The sequence below is a fragment of the Oryctolagus cuniculus genome, chromosome 12 (genome assembly GCF_051225735.1).
Source record: "Oryctolagus cuniculus isolate XC-2025 breed Fujian yellow rabbit chromosome 12, ASM5122573v1, whole genome shotgun sequence".
Lineage (NCBI taxonomy): Eukaryota > Metazoa > Chordata > Mammalia > Lagomorpha > Leporidae > Oryctolagus > Oryctolagus cuniculus.
Window position 1 is genome coordinate 48,748,295 of NC_142878.1, and position 19,091 is coordinate 48,767,385.

Here is a 19,091-nt window from a genome sequence, read left to right on the forward strand (position 1 = left end):
GCAGATGCATTGGTTTACTTCTAGGGTCTTTGTTCTGTTCCATTGGTGTATGAATCTGCTTTTATGCCTATACTATGCCATTCTCATTGTTGTAGCTTTGTGTAATATATTTCAAAGTTTTTTCATGTAATATAATACTTTCTGCTTTGTTCTTTTGCCCAAAATTTCTTTAGCTCTTTAGGGTCTTTTTAGATTCCATACACATATCAGTTGTGCTTTTCTTTTTTTGGATTTTGATGATATGAGTTTTTCATTGAATCTGTAAATTGTGTTGTGTTATATACACATTTTATCAATGTTAATTCTTACAGTCCAGTGCCATTCCATTTCTTTGTGTCTTGTTAAATTTCTTTTATCAATGATTTATGGTTTTTATTGTAGAGATCTTGCACCTCTTTGGTTAAATTTATTCCTAAGTATTTTTAGAGCTATTGAAAATGGGACTGCCTTCTTAATTTGTTTTTTTCAGAATATTCACAATTGGTATATAGTAACAAAACTGAGTTTGCCTGTTGACTTTGTATCTTGGAAATTTGGAAAATTTGTGTATTGTTTTACCAGCCTTTTGGTGGACTCTTTGGGGTTTTCTGTATATAAGGTCGTGTCATCTACAAAGTGAAAACTTGATTTCCTTTCAGATTTGGATGTGCTTTATTTCTTTCTTTTGCCTGGTTCCTCTGGCTAGAACTTACAGTATTATGTTAAATAACAGCAGGTTACAGTGGGCATCCTTGTCTGTTGTACTTAATTATATAAGAATAAAGCATTTACTTTCTGATTCTAAGAGCACATTTTGAGAACTATAACAAAAATTTATATTGTTATAATTGTACATATTTTTCTAGAGACATAAGATCACAATGGCACATTTTGTTTTTTAGAGTTTACTAAAAAAGTTATAGTTATCCAATATTTAGATCACAAAATGCAGTTTTTTTTTTTTTTGTAGTTAACTTTCCTACCTGGTGCATTTCTAAATAAGTTAGCAAATCTTTAACTATAATTTCTACAATGTAGATTTTTTTTTATTTTCAGAAATATTGTGTTAACTCCAAACTTGAAAGTCATATTCCAAGTATCTGCCATCTTTTTAAAAAGAGATCTTACTAAAACAAAAATGGAATACTGTGTCACACTGCTGTGTATTTAAATATGGTGAAAAACACTAGAAAAGGAATTTATTTTCATTACTATTTGTTTACTATGACTTAATTTTAAAAATTGTTTTTAAAAGGTATATTTATTTGAATGACAGAGTTACACAGATAGAGAGAAAGGTCTTCCATCCACTGATTCTCTCCCCACCTGGCTGAAATGGCTGGAGTGGGGTTAGTGGAAGCCAGGTACCAGGAGTTTGTTCGGGGTCTCCCACGTGGGTAGTGGTGCCCAAGAACTTGGGCCATCTTCCAGTGCTTCCTAAGTGCATTAGCAGAGAGCTGGATTGGAAGTGGAGCAGCCAGGACTCGAACCCTGCAGGTAGTGACTTTATGCACTATGCCACAATGCCCACCCTTTACTATCACTTTAATAGCTGAGCTAATTACTTGCAAATGAATATCTGCATCTTTAGCACCACAGGCTTAAATTAAGGTCCCAAAGACCCATAGGTCTTATATTCTGTGACATGTAAATAAGAAACAAATATAGAAAGGGAAATGTTCTAAGAACACAAACATCTGTATAATATCCACTAAACAAATAAAATTTAGTAACAGTAGTCTTTGTGAGAGAAATGAAATGATAAAAGAGGAAAATAGGAAGCAACTAGTTAACAACAAACCATTTTCCTGTTAGCGACATTTAAGAAATAATGTAAATCAATTATATATCTCTGGGCTGCTAATGTAATTTTATAAATTTTCTCATTTTATTTTAATCTGAAGTATTTCCACATAGCTTGCTGAAGTTATGTCTTTTTCAGCATGCAATCCCACGAAAATTATGAGTGATGTTAATTTTAAATTGTTTTAAATTGCTGGTCTCTAATTTTAAATATGCTAAATTATTTATTAACTGACAGACATTTTTTCCAAATGTTTATTCTTTCAGCCCCGGAAGTTTTTGTGTCCACTGAGTCACAGAAATTTTTCTATGCTATTCCTAGAACCAGTTCTTTAGGACTCTTAATGTAGGTTTTATTCAGAAATAAGACTCTGTGTAAAGTACTTAGACAAAATCACTGTTTCTCATTTCTTATTTTATTTATTTGAAAGGCAGAAAGATGGAAATATAAGCAAAGAACTCCCTGAAATGCCCACAACAGCCAGGACTGTGCTGGGCCAACTAGGAGCTGGGAACTCACTCCAGATTCTCAAATGGGTGGCAGGAGCCCAATTACTTGAGCTATCGCCACTGCCTCCTAGGATCTGTTTTAGCAGAAGTTAGATTCAAGAGCCAGAGCCAGGACTTGAACCCAGGTACTCTGATAAAGGATGTAGGCGTCCCACAGGACATTTTAACCACTTGGCCAAACAGCCACATGAACAGTTTAACTCTCAGTGTTACAGGTCTTGTGCCTATTTAATATCTGCAATATTTAAGTTTGATAATATATTACAATATATTACAATTACTGACAGTCTACACAGATGTTTATAATCTTTAATAGGAAGAGAGTAAGAAAAAAATTAATTTACTGGTACAATGGATTTTTGTTTTCAAAATGTCTTGGTCAGTTGATTATTTATGTTTATAACTAATAGTTTCTCTGGATCTATTAGACTCACTGAGTAAATAAGTAATATGTGTGTGTGATCCATTGGAAGTAACCATATTCTTTGTTTTTTTCTTAAGAAATGGAAGAGAACTTTTATTCAGAATCATATACTCAGGATTTTTATATAGAAAGGCTCATGACCAAGACATTAACATTTTACCTTAGTTCTAATAATCAAATAATCAAATAATTTAATTGAGGAGTGGACATTGTGATGCAGCAGGTTAAGCCACCACTTGAGACACCCACATTCCCTATCTTAGTGCCAGTTTGAGTCCCAGCTGCTCCATGCTTCTATTCCAGTTTCCTGCTAATGCATCCTGGGAAGCATCTGATAATGGTTCAGTTGCTTGGGTCCCTGCATGGGGGATTTGGATGGAGTTCCAGGCTCCTGGCCATTGGCTTTGGCCTAGTTTAGCCCTAGTTGTTGCAGGCATTTGGGGACTGAACTAGCAGATGAAAGATGTTCCTCTCTCTTGTCCCTCCCTCAGATGCTCTTCAAGATAAATGAAAATTTTAAAACATTTTAACAATTAAAAGTAATTGATAGGCCAGTGACGTTGCTCACTTGGCTAATCCTCTACCTGTGGCACCGGCACACCGGGTTCTAGTCCCGGTTGGGGCACCGGATTCTGTCCCGGTTGATCCTCTTCCAGTCCAGCTAGCTCTCTGCTGTGGCCCAGGAAGGCAGTGGAGGATGGCCCAAGTGCTTGGGCCCTGCACCCCATGGGAGACCAGGAGGAAACACCTGGCTCCTTGGCTTCAGATCGTTCAGCACCGGCTGTAGCGGTAATTTGGAGGGTGAACCAACAGAAAAAGGAAGACCTTTCTCTCTGTCTCTCTGTCTCTCACTGTCTAACTCTGCCTGTCAAAAAAAAAAAAAAAAAGTAATCGATAAAGAGATCTATTTCTTTTCTTTAGAGTATACAGTTATTGGCATTCTAGTAGATGCTGAACTAAAATATTATGGTTTGATATGTAGCAATATTGTAAGAAAGCTTCATTTGTAGTCAGGATTTAAAGTTTTATCTTTAAAATGACCACATTTAATAGGAAATTTCATTTGTCTTCCAAATTAATTCATTGGGTTTTTGCAAAACTATTCTCTGGATTTGGATGTACCCTGAAATAAACAATATGAAATTAGTTGATTAAGGAGCCATTGAATTATCTCCCATCCCTGAGTATTTCTGAAAGATATAATATTGAGAACCAAATATTTTGTAACAAATATATAGTGGATGAATTCATTATCAGATTGCAGTATGGAGCAATTTGCTATGATGACCCTTAGAAAATATAAAAGAATCTGATTATGCTCTTGCTTTAGTTTCTGCCATTCCTAGTTTATATATATTTTCCCTCTTCTTTAGACAGTTACATTGAATTTTTGTGTAATCAACCTGGATTTATAAAATCTTGTTATAATGTGGCTCATCCAAGGCTGTCATTCCATTTCATTGTAGGAATAGTTATTTATTAATAACCTGCTAAGATGTATACTGGGAATATACCTGTGAACAAACCAGTAAAGATTCCTGCTCTCTTGGACCTTTTGTTCCATCAGAGAGAGAGAGAGAGAATGAAGTAAACAAATTGCATCAAGCACATTCAGAAAATGACAAGGTCTTGAAGAAAAAAGATGTATAAAGTGATAGTGCTTTGGGGTAGGATATTTTATGGTTCTCAAAGAGCTAAATAAAGCCATTGATAAGGTATTACTAAGCAAAAGCCTTAATGAAGAGCAAGGGGCTACTATGGGAAAGGCTTGGGGAACAAGACTCCCAGGATAGAGATCCTCAGGACTAAAAGAGCCTTAGTGAGAACCTGGTTGACATGTTCCAAAAACTAAAAAAGACCTGACTCCCTGGAGTGTAGAAAAAGAGAGGGAGCGTAATAGGAGATGAGGACTGAAAGCTAAGCAAAGCCAAATCCTAATGCATTTGAAAGACAAAGTGAAGAGTTTAGATTTGATTCTAATATAAGAAAAGCCATTCATTTTGAAACGTAATTGTATTTGATTTACATGTTTGAAAGTTACTCTGAGCAAAGAGTGAATTATAAGGTAGCAAAAAAAGTGAAGCAGGACAGTAATTAGCAGACTATTGTAATGGACCCTTTCAGAGACAATAATGAGAGGTGTGAGAGAGTGAATTAATTCATTTTTAAATGATATTTGCAACCAGGGAGTAAATGAGAGATATCTTGAGGAGAGAATAGTAAAAAGGAAGCCAAAAGAAGAAAGTGTTTCTATAAGGTGAAAATGTTTAACTCGGGCCATATATGGAAAAGAAAGGTAAAATGTGAGAGTTCCACTTCCAATTTTTTCTCATTGCTGTAATTTGTTTACCTGTCATTCTGCCTAACTCACTAAAAACTTTATCATTTTCTGTCTACTTCCACACATGTGCTTTGTTTCAAAAAACTTTGAAGGAAAAGGGAGAAAATAGCAGAAAGCAAAGAATTGGTGAAGTGGAACAGAGAAATACTCAAACATTGTGTGGCCTCTCATAACTTGGGATTTGAGAGAATAAATAAAAAAACACCTGTGCTTCATAGTAGGGCTGCATGAGGCTTAAACAACTAAGGAGCAGCCAAATGTTGTCTGTGGAGTAAAGCTAAAAGGAACCTTCAACAAAGAGATGTTGGACGTGGCTCATATGCTAAACTTGAGACTACTGAGGGCATTAGGAAGAGGTCTGGAATGGGAAGGGTACAGAACTGGGTGAAATTCAAGGATATAGAATCTATGAGAATAAAGGTGTTATGTTGGTGACTAGAGACTTAGATTTCTGATAACTTACCTGTTTGGAAATGTGAGGATTGATAGTCTCTTACAGAAAAATGAGCAGTTAGAATAATAGTGTAGTTTATTATTTTAATGGTATGGTACGATTTGCCTTTTCTGCTTGTTGAAATTACTCAGTGGTCTTTGATGAAGAAGTAGCAGAGATAGATACTAAAGTGTTGTGGTAGCTAGTGGTCAGGGGAAGAATTAGCTCAAATGAACTAACTGAAGGATATTCAAGGACTTATTCACAAGGAGAAGGTTAATGAGTAGGGGCAGGAGGCCAGAAACTGCCTGGAGAATGCTCAGGATCCCTTCTAAAGGAAAGGCCAAAGGGTAACAGAGAGCCAAGCATCTGTCCTCACGTAGATTAAAGGCCAGTGCATGATCAGTATCCAAGGATCTGTCTTCAAGTGAGTTAGAAGCCAGTAGGACATTTCAGAGAGGTCAGGATGTTTGAGCCTTTGGGGAGTTGTATATTTCTATGATAGTACATGAATATATCCAACAAGGTCAGGCACATTCAGGGTAGTATGGCCGTAGACCATGGATATATCTGACAGGGTGCCTGCCATCTGTTACATCCAGGTAATATCTGGCCTGATATTCCTCTGGTTGCAAAGCATTGTCTATATCATTCTGAAAATTCAGAATAAAAGACTCAGATATAAGGTTGTATGAAAAAAAGAATTAGAGTCACAGAAACATCAAGACACGGGTTTGTAATTTTCTGAGAAATTTATTTTAAAACTAAGATTATTATGAATAAGAATTAAATTTAGTTGTGTTAGAAATTCAGCTGCACATATATACTTATTTTGAGCTGCAGTCAAGTATGTGATAGATGCATTATCTATTTTTACATCTCCCGTTTATTCCATTACTCCTAAGAAATCCTGATATTTTTAAATGTATATTTCTTTAGTATTCAGTGTTAGAAAAAAATGAAGTGATAAGATAATGCATTGCCTGTTCATATCAGGAAATATAAAAATAATTCCTAGCAAATTAATTAAGAATTTGGAAAACTTCTGAGCCTCATCTTCTGCCACAGTCCCACTTTTTTTTCCTTTAAATATATTGTGGCCTGCAGAAGCAATTTATTGAAATAAGATACTTTGTTATTTGTTTCTTGGGATCATAATTTGACATTACTTCATAGGTATAGATTACCAAGATGCATTACTTACGGATTTATGATTTCCTTCCAGATAAAATAATGCCAGTATTTTTTGCCAACATGATGAAGGGAATTCATGGAACCCCACAGCTAATGTTACACTTAGTAGTAAAAACTCAGTGTACCCCCCGCTCCAAAGATCAGAAATGAGACAAGGAAGTCTGCTTTCACCACTGCTGTTCTAGCGGTTCAATCCAGAATCACTGGACAAGAAAACAGAGAGACATCAAATTGGAGTAGAAAAAGTAGACTGATCTTTATTTGTGAATGATATTATTCTGTACAGGTATATAGCAAAGCAATGAATCCACAAGAAAGCTATTAGAGCTAATAAACAAATTTGGCAAGTTTTTAGAGTACAAGAACACTATAAAAAATCAATGTGTTTCCTTATACCAGAGTGAACAATCTGAAAAGGAAAATAAGGCAATTTCACTTAATCAGCATCTGAAAGAGAATACCTAGGAGTAAATTTAATCAAGGAGGTGAAAGGCTGAAACTTAGTAGAAGGAGATCCAATCCCGTCAAATTGGTAGGAAGAATTGTTTAGTGTCTATAAAATCCAAAGCAGTCTACATTTTCAGTTAATCCCTATCAAAATTCCAACAGCTTTTCTTTTAACAGAAATTGAAAATTTAGCCCTCACTTTCATATGGAATTGCAAGGATCTCTGAATAGACAAACAACCTTGAAAAAAAAAATTGTAAACTCCTGATTTCAGAATGTACTACAAAGCTACCAAAACAGTGTGGTGTTGAGAAAATGATAGCTATAAGACCCATGCAATATCATTGGTGTCTAGAAATAAAACCTGTGTCTGTGGACAGCTGATTTTTGACAAGGGTGTTAAGTCTATTCAGTGGAGAGAAAACAAGTCTCTTCAACAAATGGCAGTTGAGCAATTGAATTTTATGTTACAATAGAATGGAATCAGAACCCTGCCTTTTACTATAGACAGAAATTAATTCAAAATGGATCAGCAACCTAAATATTAGAGCTAAAGCCACTGAACTGTAGAAGAAAACAAAAGACATTTCTTCATGACCTTGGGTTTGGTAATAGGTTCTTTGAAATGACACCAAAAGTGAGAAAAACAAAAACAAAATAGATAAATAAAACTCCATCAAAATTTTTTTGTTTATGTGCATAAGTGATGTTATCAAGAAAGTGAAAAGACAGCATACAGAATGAGAGAAAATATTCCTAATCCATGTTTACAATAAGAGTTTAATATCCAGAATATATAAAAAACTCACAAAATTCCACAACAGAAAGACCATAAAAATGTTCAGACAGGGTGTGTACTTTATGTGGTGATTAAGATGATAGAATCCCCATTTCAGAGTGCCTGCATTCATGTTCCATCTCCATTCCTGATTCCAGTTTCCTGCTAATGCAGACCCTGGGAGACAGAAGTTGATGACACACATGGTTGGGTCTACCACCTAGAAAGAGACTAGGTTGAATTCCCAAATTTTGACCCTATTCACACTGACCATTGTGGGCATTTTGAAAGTGAACTGGTAGATAAGAGTTTTCGTTTTTGTCAGTCCGTCTGTCTGCTTTTCCAGTAAATAAAAAAATGCAAAGGATGGGACTAGACATATCTCTGAAGAAAATATATAAACAGTAAGTTTTGGCTAAGAGTTAGGGATGCTGGAACCTTCTTAAATTAGTAGAGATGTGAAATAGTGCAGCTGTGGAACGTAGTTTCTTCTTCAAAAGGCTAAATAAATAAGTAATTATGTTACCCAGAAATTCTACTCTTAAAAATAGAAACAAAAGAATTGAAAACAGGCACTTAGCTAGATATTTGTATGTTAGTGTTCATTTCAGAATATTTACAATAGCCAAAAAGTAGAAACAAATCAAGTATCCACCAATAGATTAATGAATTGTGTGTATATATTATAAATAAAAATACACACACATATATATATTTATATATAACAATTAGATACAATATTATGCAACCATAAAAAAGGAATGAGGTTTTCATATATGCTGCAACATAATGAACCTTGACAATATTATGCTAAGTAAGATGATCCAGACACGAAAGTGCAAAGAGTATGAGTCCACATATGTGAAATCTCTAGGATAGACAAGTGTGTATATAGTACCCTAGAGGATATTAGCGAATATGCAGAAAGGAGAATGGAGATTCATTTCTTAATGCTTATGGAGTTTCTATTTGGGATGATTTTAAAAATTGGAAATGCTCTTTTTCATGACACCTCAGAAGTGATCAACTGCTTCAATATGAATATTTCTTTCCCAGCCAGAAACTCTTCCGGTGGCTGATGAACACAAACTTTGTAATCTGTATGAGAAGCATATGGGCACAGAATTTGCCTCTGACACTGTGGATGAAGAATGAAAGGGTTTATGTGGTCCAGATCAGTGGTGGGAACAACCAGTAGGGCTTACCCATGAAGCTGGGCATCCTGTGCCTTGGTCATGCCCACCTACAGCTGACTAGGTGAAATGGGAAAACAGAGCACATATTTGTTCAGTGTTGCATCATGTATGCCAATGTGAGTGTTCTTGACTTGGTTATTATTTTATTTTAGTTTATTTTTAAAGATTGATTTATTTATTTGAAAGTCAGAGTTACACAGAGAGAAGGAAAGGCAAAAAGATAGACAGGTCTTCCATTCGCTGGTTGGCTCCCAATTGGCTGCAACAGTCGGAGTTGCGTCGATCTGAAGCCAGGAGCCAGGAGCTTCCTCTGGGTCTCCCATGCAGGTGCAGGGGCCCAAGGACTTGGCCGTCTTCTACTGCTTTCCCGGGCCATCGCAGAGAGCTGGATCAGAAGTGGAGCAGCCAAGACTTGAACTGGTGCCCATATAGGATGCTGGCACTGCAGGCAGTGGCTTTACCGACTGCGCCACAGTGCTGGCCCCAGTTATTATTTTAAAAAGAGAGAAAGAGAGAGAAGGATATCAATGGGCTGATACTATAGTGGCTGTTTGCCTGAGGTCCCAAAGAGTTAGAAGAATCTACAAACTTTGAGTTTCTAAAGATTATGTTGGACAATATAAAAAAGCTCTTAAAGAAGTTAAGAAACCTAGAAACAAAGAACCCAATATTAACCTCCTTGCTGTTCCATATTTCTTGCAACATGAACACTACTGAATTGCTCTGAAGAAACAGTGTACTTAGAAAAATAAGGAAGTCTACAGAGTACAGTAAAGTTTTGGACAAGAGAATGAGGAAGGCCAAAGAAAAACTCCACAAATAGACCGCCAAGAGCCACAGGCTGTCCCCTCTGAGGGCTTGCACTTGCAAATCTGAGTCAAGTCAAAAACTAGACTTTTAAAAGGTAGCAGATAAGATCAGACCTCAAAAAAATGTTTTTGAAATAGTATGTTTGCAGAAAATTTGAATGTAATTGATATCACTGAATTGTATGCTTAAAAATGGTTGTTATATATACTGGTTTTATTGTTTGTATTATTTTAACATAAAAACTATTCCCCACATCAGTATCATTTTAATATCTTAATAAAATAATACTTTTAAAAATAAAATGTTACAAGGGCCAGTGCTGTGGCACAGTGGGTTAAAGCCCCATCCTGCATCGTCGGCATCTCGTATGAGCTCCAGTTCAGGTCCTGGCTACTCCCCTTCCGATCCATCTCCCTGCTAATGTGCCTGGGGAAGCAGCCGAGGATGGCCCCTGCACCAGTTTGGGAGACCCAGAAGAAGCTCCTTGGCTCCTGGCTTAGGATCAACTCAGCTCTGACCGTTGCAGCCATTTGGGGAGTGAACCAGCAGATGGAAGTCCTCTCCCTCTCTCTGTATCTACCTCTCTCTGTAATTCTTTCAAATAAATAAAATAAAATCTTCAAAAAAATAAGATGTTACTATGCTCTTGAAATTTCTATGATTTTTATAACATTTACGAAGTTTACAACCTTACAGAATTTCTCCCAAGAAGTTAAAGAGTCACAATTCTTCCTGTTTCCTCTAATTTTATTTGATTTCTAGTTTCTGTGATCAATAGAATGACATTTGTTAATCATTCACTGACTTGAAAGATTTAGTCCCTCTTGAAATCTGTACAGATGTGGGTCTTCCTTTCATATCACAACAGAATAATTCTCCTAATAATCCTTTTTTTCTTTTGGAGAAAATAGGGAATAACATTACTGCTTAATCTTGCCTTGATGCATTAGTCTATATAGGAACTCAAAGGTGCTAACTTCATTATTTGGTAAAAATGGGGCTCTCGCCAGAGGTACCCATCTTTTTGCTCTTCCTTTATAGGCAGCAGTTATTCCATGATTTGTTACTCTGTTGTTCATTGGGATTCTTCTCTCCTGTTCGTTTTTACATGTCTTCCATTAGCTGTGTTTGCTACCACATCTGAATTTCAAGCATGATTCGATATCACATACTTGTTGCAATTTTTTCTTAGCTTCCAAGCACAGTCTGCAAAACTCTGCAAGTGAATTTTTGTTAGCACACAAAGAATAACTAAAATTCTGTGTGTCAATTTTCTTAAAGCAGCAATTTAAGAATAGATATCAATGTTAAAATGATAACAGCAATTGCAAGTGATGACAAGTCAGCAACTTCTATTTTTATATAAATATGCAATTACACCTTTAATGAAATTTCGATGTAACAGTTTTATACTCCTATAATTCCTGATGGGAATTTAAAAACTAGTAACATTGACCAAACTGGACATGCCATAATGATCTTTAATTTAATAGAAAACTGTATTAAGGATCAATGAACAACCAGTTGTCTGAACTGTTAGTATGTGTGCTGCCAAAGCAAGCACTGAACTGCTGTAAGACCTTTCCATGACCCAGTCATTTAGAAACCGGAGTGGATTGCAGTATATGTGAGAACAGTTACTACTGATATTAAGCTATGCAAGTATGTCTTATTTAGGTATATGTCTGCTTTCAGAACTCTTCGGAAGTTAGAAACCCTAGTGCTGCTGATGCTACTTCATGGGAGTGGCTAGTTAACTAAAGTGTATGCCTGGAATAGAATGAGTGAGTGAGAAACTAGAAAACATTTACTCTGATGGACTTAAATTCTCTCTCTCTCTTTAATATCTCTGAAGAGCATCAATGTCTTTTAGATTTTTCTGAAAAGAATATACTCTCATTCTGTTGCTTGGATATATTTCAATATTAAAGCCTGTTCTATAAACAGAATCAGTGCTTCAGTGTGTTGATGTGGGATTAAAGTGTGTTATGTGACCTTTAGCAAATTTTTCCAGTTTATAAATTGAGACATTGGTTTTTAGAGATTCAATCACATGGAGAAAAACTGTTATTACTTTCAATCATAAATGTCAATTCCTGTGATTTCTCTTTTTTAAGAGGAATCTTGAAATAGTATATTTTCCTTTCAATAATTGTAGAGTAGGACAAAAATATTATCAAATATGTATAGCTGTGCCATGATATAAAAGCTTCTATTACAAAGTGAACTTACTTTTTATGGCAACTTTCCTTTGTTGCATTGAAAACCTGATCTAAAAAATATTGCTAATACCCCACACAATTATTAATCATCGCCTGTGGTGGTCTGTTCTCTGCAACAAAGATTTTTTTTTCCCATTTCATGCCAGATTTGCAATAAATCTCTGAAGAGGTGTCCATGGTATGATTTAGTGTATTTCTAAAAATTATCAAATTGGGTGAAAATTGTCTTTCCATGATCAATCTGAAACATGCATGATTTTTAATTGATTAATTTAAAAGGGACTGAGGAAGAGGAGATGGGGGGAGGGAAGGAAGGAGAGAGAAGGGAGAGAGAGAGAGAGAAATATCTTCCATCTGCAGGTTCACTCCCCAATTGGTCTTAACAGCTGGGGCTTGACCAGGCCAAAGCTGGGAGCCAGGAACTCCATCTACATCTCCCAACTGTACTGCAGGGGCCCCAGCACTTGGGCCATCTTCCACTGCTTTTCCAGGTGCATTAGCAGAGAGCTGGGTTAGAAGTGGAGCAATCAGGACAGAGGGCAGTACAACCCACTGCAACACATTTTCAGGAGCCAGTTGGTATAAGGGAAAAAAATTATTTGACAAGACCTTAAATTTTCTTTATTTGCATTTGTCAGGTATATTTGTGCCAGCCGTTTCTGCTTCCATACCTGTAAACTGGAAATGTTATTATCTGTCCTGGTTATAGTGAACATTAGATGACTTTATATATGCGTGTATAAAATAATGTGTAATATGTAGTATATTTTATATGTCATAGAATGGTTTGTAAACAAAGAAATGTTATCTCTGTTTAAAAGCACTTAGATAATCTTAAGTGCAATTACAAAATTGTTTAAAATTTTGTTCCCTATGAGTATACAGACATAAAAATCTGTCAAAAATCATTCATAGTTGTTTATTTCAAAAGAGACCTTTGAATGGCTTTACTTTTTGAAATTAATTTTACTTTTCCATGAAAACTTGTATGCTGTTTGCTATACCTAGCAAATCCTTAAATGTTTTAGCTGATGTAATTACCATGTATACCCTGAAATGAGACTTTTGCTGATGAAATTACAGCAATAAATACGGTAACCTAACATTAATATTAATCATGTATTTATAATGGCATTATTAGAAATAAATTTTCTCATAATTGAATACCATTGATATATATTAAAGAAATGATAGTATGGTATGTGAAAGGAAATAAATTAAAATTAAATCATGTATAAGAATCATTCAATAATTTTAGTCTATTAAATTTATCATTATTATTACTATTATTCTCACTTTTAAAAATAATTTAAATTTTAGGGCCGGCGCCGTGGCTCAATAGGCTAATCCTCCACCTTGCGGCGCCGGCACACCGGGTTCTAGTCCCGGTTGGGGCGCCGGATTCTGTCCCGGTTGCCCCTCTTCCAGGCCAGCTCTCTGCTATGGCCAGGGAGTGCAGTGGAGGATGGCCCAGGTGCTTGGGCCCTGCACCCCATGGGAGACCAGGAAAAGCACCTGGATCCTGGCTCCTGCCATCGGATCAGCACGGTGCGCCGGCTGCAGCGGCGGCCATTGGAGGGTGAACCAACGGCAAAGGAAGACCTTTCTCTCTCTGTCTCTCTCTCTCACTGTCCACTCTGCCTGTCAAAAATTAAAAAAAAAAAAAAAAAAAAAATTTAAATTTTATTCTGCCTAACCTGAAATTTGTAATAACTCATGTCAATTAATGATTGATACTGTCTGTACTTTACTTTTTTTTTAGATTTATTTATTTATTTGAGAGTCAGAGATACACAAGAGAGAAGGAAAGTCAGAGAGAGAGAGGTCTTACATCCACTGGTTCACTCCCCAGATGGCCACAATGGCCAGAGCTACAACTGATCCAAAGCCAGGAGCCAGAAACTTCCTCTGGGTCCTCCCACAAGGGTGCAAGGGCCCAAGGACTTGGGCCATCTTCTACTTTCCCAGGGCATAGCAGAGAGCTGGATCGGAGTGGAGCAGCTGGGACTGCAGGCAGCAGCTTTACCTGCTACACCACAGCACTAGCTAGATACACCAAATAAGAATTTTTTTTTTTTTTATGCAAACAGCATGGGGAAGTTTTATTGATTATCCAGCATGCTGGTGCTGTCTGATCATCATGAGCAGAGCAGCCCCGAATAACCAAAGGTTAGGGTTTATAAAGGCAAAAACCGCAAAACCGGGAAGGGGAAGAGAATACACTGTTGTTAAGCGGTTGCTAAAGTCTTACAATCAGCAATTATGATCTTAAGACATAGACAAATCACATCTTCATTATTAGCCCAGGTAACCCAGGTGCAACCTTTCTACTTTTAAGCTTGAGCAATCATGCTAGGGGGTTTTTGTGCGTTGCCAAGGGTGATGTAGTGCACTGCTATTGTCTGACTATTTGAGATCATAGTTTCGGACCAGAGTCTCACGGTGGGGGGGTTGCTTTCCCAGAATGCAGTCTCAAGTGCTCCAAAATGGAGTCCCTACTGTCAAGGTGCTACTTTACTGTTTTATTTTTACAGCTGCACTAGGAAGGTTTAAACCTGTAAGCTTAAGCTTAACTTTTTACACCCGCACATATACAATTTTAACTCTTCATTCCCCACTCCTTGTTGTGAGGATCTCTAATCTTAGAGATTATTTGTTTTTGTCTCTCTTAATGTGACATATTATTGTCTTATGACCATGAGTTTAACATTTTTAACTTGTTTCCGCATGAAGGTGATGAGTCTATTAAACACACAAGGTCCTATGGTTACAATTAGGAGTAGAACAATTAAGGGTCCTGCTGGGGCTGACAGAAGAGTAGTAAGCCATGGGGACCGGCCAAACCATGACTCAAACCAAATAAGAATTAATGAAATAATGTAACCCTTTTTGAGAAGAAAGTATTAAAGTATTAAAGAACTAAAGGAATAGGTACTACTCAGAAAGCCCCATCTGTGTATATGTAAATACTCATGCACCCTTAAAGAAATGTTGAAGTAACCACTTTATTACTCTCAAGACTCTATAATTGATGCCAAATACCAGAGAAATGTTAAATATATTTAAAAATATGCAATGGATTGGAAAATATTTCTAGAAGCATCTAAATGTTTTGTTGATGGAAACTATATTACTCATTCAGAATAGTAGCTATCTAGAATTGATAATTTCTCAGCTGTTAGCTTATTGTAAAAATTGTGTAGTTTGTTAGAAATGAAAGTTTTTGCCTAATATAAAGCTTATTACCATTTCCACTTTCTTAAAATAATATTAGAAGTTGAGGCCTGCGCTGTGGCATTGCGGGTACAGCTGCTGCCTCCAGTACCGGCATCCCAAATGGGCACCAGTTCAAGTCTGGGCTGTTCCACTTCCAATCCAGCTCGCTGCTAATGTGCCTGGGAAGGCAGCAGAGGATGGCCCAAGTCCTTGTGTCCTTGCACCCATGTGGGAGACTGGTAAGCTGTTCCTGGGTCCTGGCTTTGGATTGGCACAGCTCCAGCCATTGTGGCCATCAAGGGAGTGAACCAGCAGATAAGCCCTCTCTCTCTCTGCCCCTGCTTCTCTGTAACTGTGCCTTTCAAATAAATAAATAAATCTAAAAATATTAGAAGTAAAAAAACATTGGCCGGCGCCGCGGCTCACTAGGCTAATCCTCCGCCTAGCAGCGCCAGCACACCGGGTTCTAGTCCCGGTCGGGGCGCCGGATTCTGTCCCGGTTGCCCCTCTTCCAGGCCAGCCCTCTGCTGTGGCCAAGGAGTGCAGTGGAGGATGGCCCAAGTGCTTGGGCCCTGCACCCCATGGGAGACCAGGAAAAGCACCTGGCTCCTGGCTCCTGCCATTGGATCAGCGCGGTGCACCGGCCGCAGCGCGCCGGCCGCGGCGGCCATTGGAGGGTGAACCAACGGCAAAGGAAGACCATTCTCTCTGTCTCTGTCTCTCACTGTCCACTCTGCCTGTCAAAAAAAAAAAAAAAAAAAAAAAGAAGTAAAAAAACATTGCTTATAGATTTCCATAGAAGTATTAATAAATATTCTACTAGCTTTTTGTATTCATATGTCATTTTGAGATGCTTGTCACTAATCCAAGCAAATTTCTTACTTTATAATACAGTATTTTTTTCTAAAGAATTATATACCTGTATTATAAGATACTGGATTATATTCTTTAATAGGTGTACGTGTTGAATATCCCTTATCTGAAATGCATGGGATCAGATTTCAGAATCTTCCAAACTTTGGAGTATTGTACCAAACCACAAACTTTTTGCAGTACCTTCATGTGTAACTCATTCAAGATAAGGAATTTAAAAGAAAATGAGCTATAACTAGAAGAGGGTGGTGAGGTCAGTGAGGATGTTTAAATGTATGAGGATTTTAAGTATACTACATGTAGAATGGTAAAATGATTGTTTGTATACACTTCATCTGTATCACAAATACCAAGATTTTACCATTCCTGTGCCATTTACTCCTTCTCTGTTATAGCAGAAGTATTTTTAAAAATCTGATTTTACCTTTAAACATTTTAGCATGCATCTCAAAAAAATGAAATGACACTCTCTTACAGAACCTGATGCTATTATCACACTTGTTAAAAGTAATTCTTTGATTCTGTCCAAAACCCAGTCCTTGTCATTACTTCAAATATGTTTCAAATAAAACTTGTTTGAATTCAGATTCAATCAAATTCTGATTTACATTTTGTCATAGTATCTCTTAAGTCTATTCTGTGTGGAAAGTAATCCCTTCTTTATTGAATGAGCTGGAGCAATTGTCCTGCAAACTATTTTGTATTCTTAGCATCTGTTTCCTCAAGGTGTCATTCATTTATTTTCTTTTTTCAGTGTTATCTACAGACTGTAATGTGCCTCATGTGTTACTAGATTTAGATTCATAAGTGATACTGTATTTTGTATTACATCTGATGAAGTCATATAATGTCTGGTATTCCAGCTCTTCATCATGCTAGTGTTGATTACTGAAGTCAGTTGATGACACCCTAATGTTTTCATTGAAAATTTCCCCTCTAAAGGTTTTATCTAATAATGATCTTTGCCTAGCTTATTATTTCATCAGGATAACAAAAGGGTAATTTTCTATCAATGTCTTTAAAAATTGAAGGACTTATAATATGTTTTTTGTTTTAATAAACTTAAATCCATTTCAAATGTTACTCTTAATATTTGACATGGAGCCTTCTTATCCAGTTTCTGTGTTTCTCCCTAAAAACTGCAATTTTAAATTAATGTTGTCTTATATACTCATATTTGTACATTACACAAAATGTAGGCATATATTTTATATAACTGATTTTTAGCTTTTGTGTCTAGCTTTTGTAAAAAAATAAAATGCTACTCTTAAATAAAATGATAAATAACCAGGAGTTTAGTTTAGACACTAATGGAGCCTAAAAGCCTTTACAATGACAAAATACAGCAACTTTTATGATTTATGGTCTCATTTCTATTACACAGTTTGGTCATCCACCTGCCAGTTTTCCTTTTTTGTGATTTCTTCTTAAAAATTATGTTTTTGTGTTATCTGAGTGAAAGGATCATTAGAGTTCAGTAGAAGAATATGACAGCGTCTCTTCTCAGGATTGCAGCAATTCCCAGTGCCAGAAGTACAGTCTCCTCCCCCCCTCCAACCTTCTTTTTTTTGTAGTAGTTCTAATGGAAGATACATAATTTAATGCTCAAAGAATATGTACTACACCTGTTAACCTGTGAACTATTTTCAAATTGTCTCATACATGCTACTATGTGAAATTTAATTTTAGACATCATATTTCTTTATGGTTCAGGGATTTCCATTTACTATCTGTTAGTTCTCTGCAACCTAAAGAGAATAAGGGTTACTGTGTGGTCGGATCTGGTATGTATTCTGCCATGTCAGACTTTTAAAGACATCAGTTGTATAATCTATTTACCTAGTGTCATGTTATTCTTTTAAAAGATCCCTGTTTAACTTCAAATGTTTTGGCATCCACAGACGAGCACTCTGTAGTTGTCTACCAAAGCAGTAATAGAATCCAATCTATGCTTTGTGTGGTCTATTGGTCTAGATAAGTACTTTTTACATTAGTTATATTGATCAATTCTCATCCTTTTACTCATTTATTGGACAGTTAATACAACCTTGTAAAGACTCCCTAGAGCATTTCTGTAAACTAGAACACTTTACTCAACAACCACAAATGTACATAGACAAGAATTGAGACAAACTGATTAAAAGATAGAGAGAAAACTGAGTCCAAACTCCAATTATGTTTCTCAGGTTCTGTCCATCTTTACAAATGAAAGGTGTACTTACTGTCTGTTGAAATATATTCTGGGGCTAGCATTGTGGTATAGCAGGTAAAGCCATGAGCTGCAACATCGGCATCCCATATGGGTGCCAGTTGGAGTTCCAGCTGTTTCACTTTCAATCCAGCTCCTTGTTAATGGCCTAGGAAAAGCAGCAAAATGTAGTCCAGGGGGTTGAGCCCCTGCCACCCACGTGGGAAATCTGGAAGACGCTCCTGATTCCTGCCTCCTGGATCTACATGGCCCAGCCCTGGACATCATGGCCATCTGGGGAATGAATCAACAAAGTAGGCCGGCGCCGCGGCTCACTAGGTTAATCCTCCGCCTAGCTGCGCCGGCACACCGGGTTCTAGTCCCGGTTGGGGCGCCAGATTCTGTCCCGGTTGCCCCTCTTCCAGGCCAGCTCTCTGCTGTGGCCAAGGAGTGCAGTGGAGGATGGCCCAAGCGCTTGGGGCCTGCACCCCATGGGAGACCAGGAGAAGCACCTGGCTCCTGCCATCGGATCAGCGCGGTGCACCGGCCGCAGCGCGCTGGCCGCGGCGGCCATTGGAGGGTGAACCAACAGCAAAGGAAGACCTTTCTCTCTGTCTCTCTCTCTCACTGTCCACTCTGCCTGTCAAAAAAGAAAAAAAAAACAAATTGAAGATTCT

The 19,091-nt window shown here is 37.1% G+C and overlaps 1 protein-coding gene across 8 annotated transcripts in view; it reads left to right on the top strand.

Moving 5' to 3' along the window:
• NOVA1 (NOVA alternative splicing regulator 1) overlaps nt 1-19,091 on the top strand; it is a 155,443-nt gene that overhangs the window by 95,347 nt on the left and 41,005 nt on the right. The window lies entirely within an intron of this gene.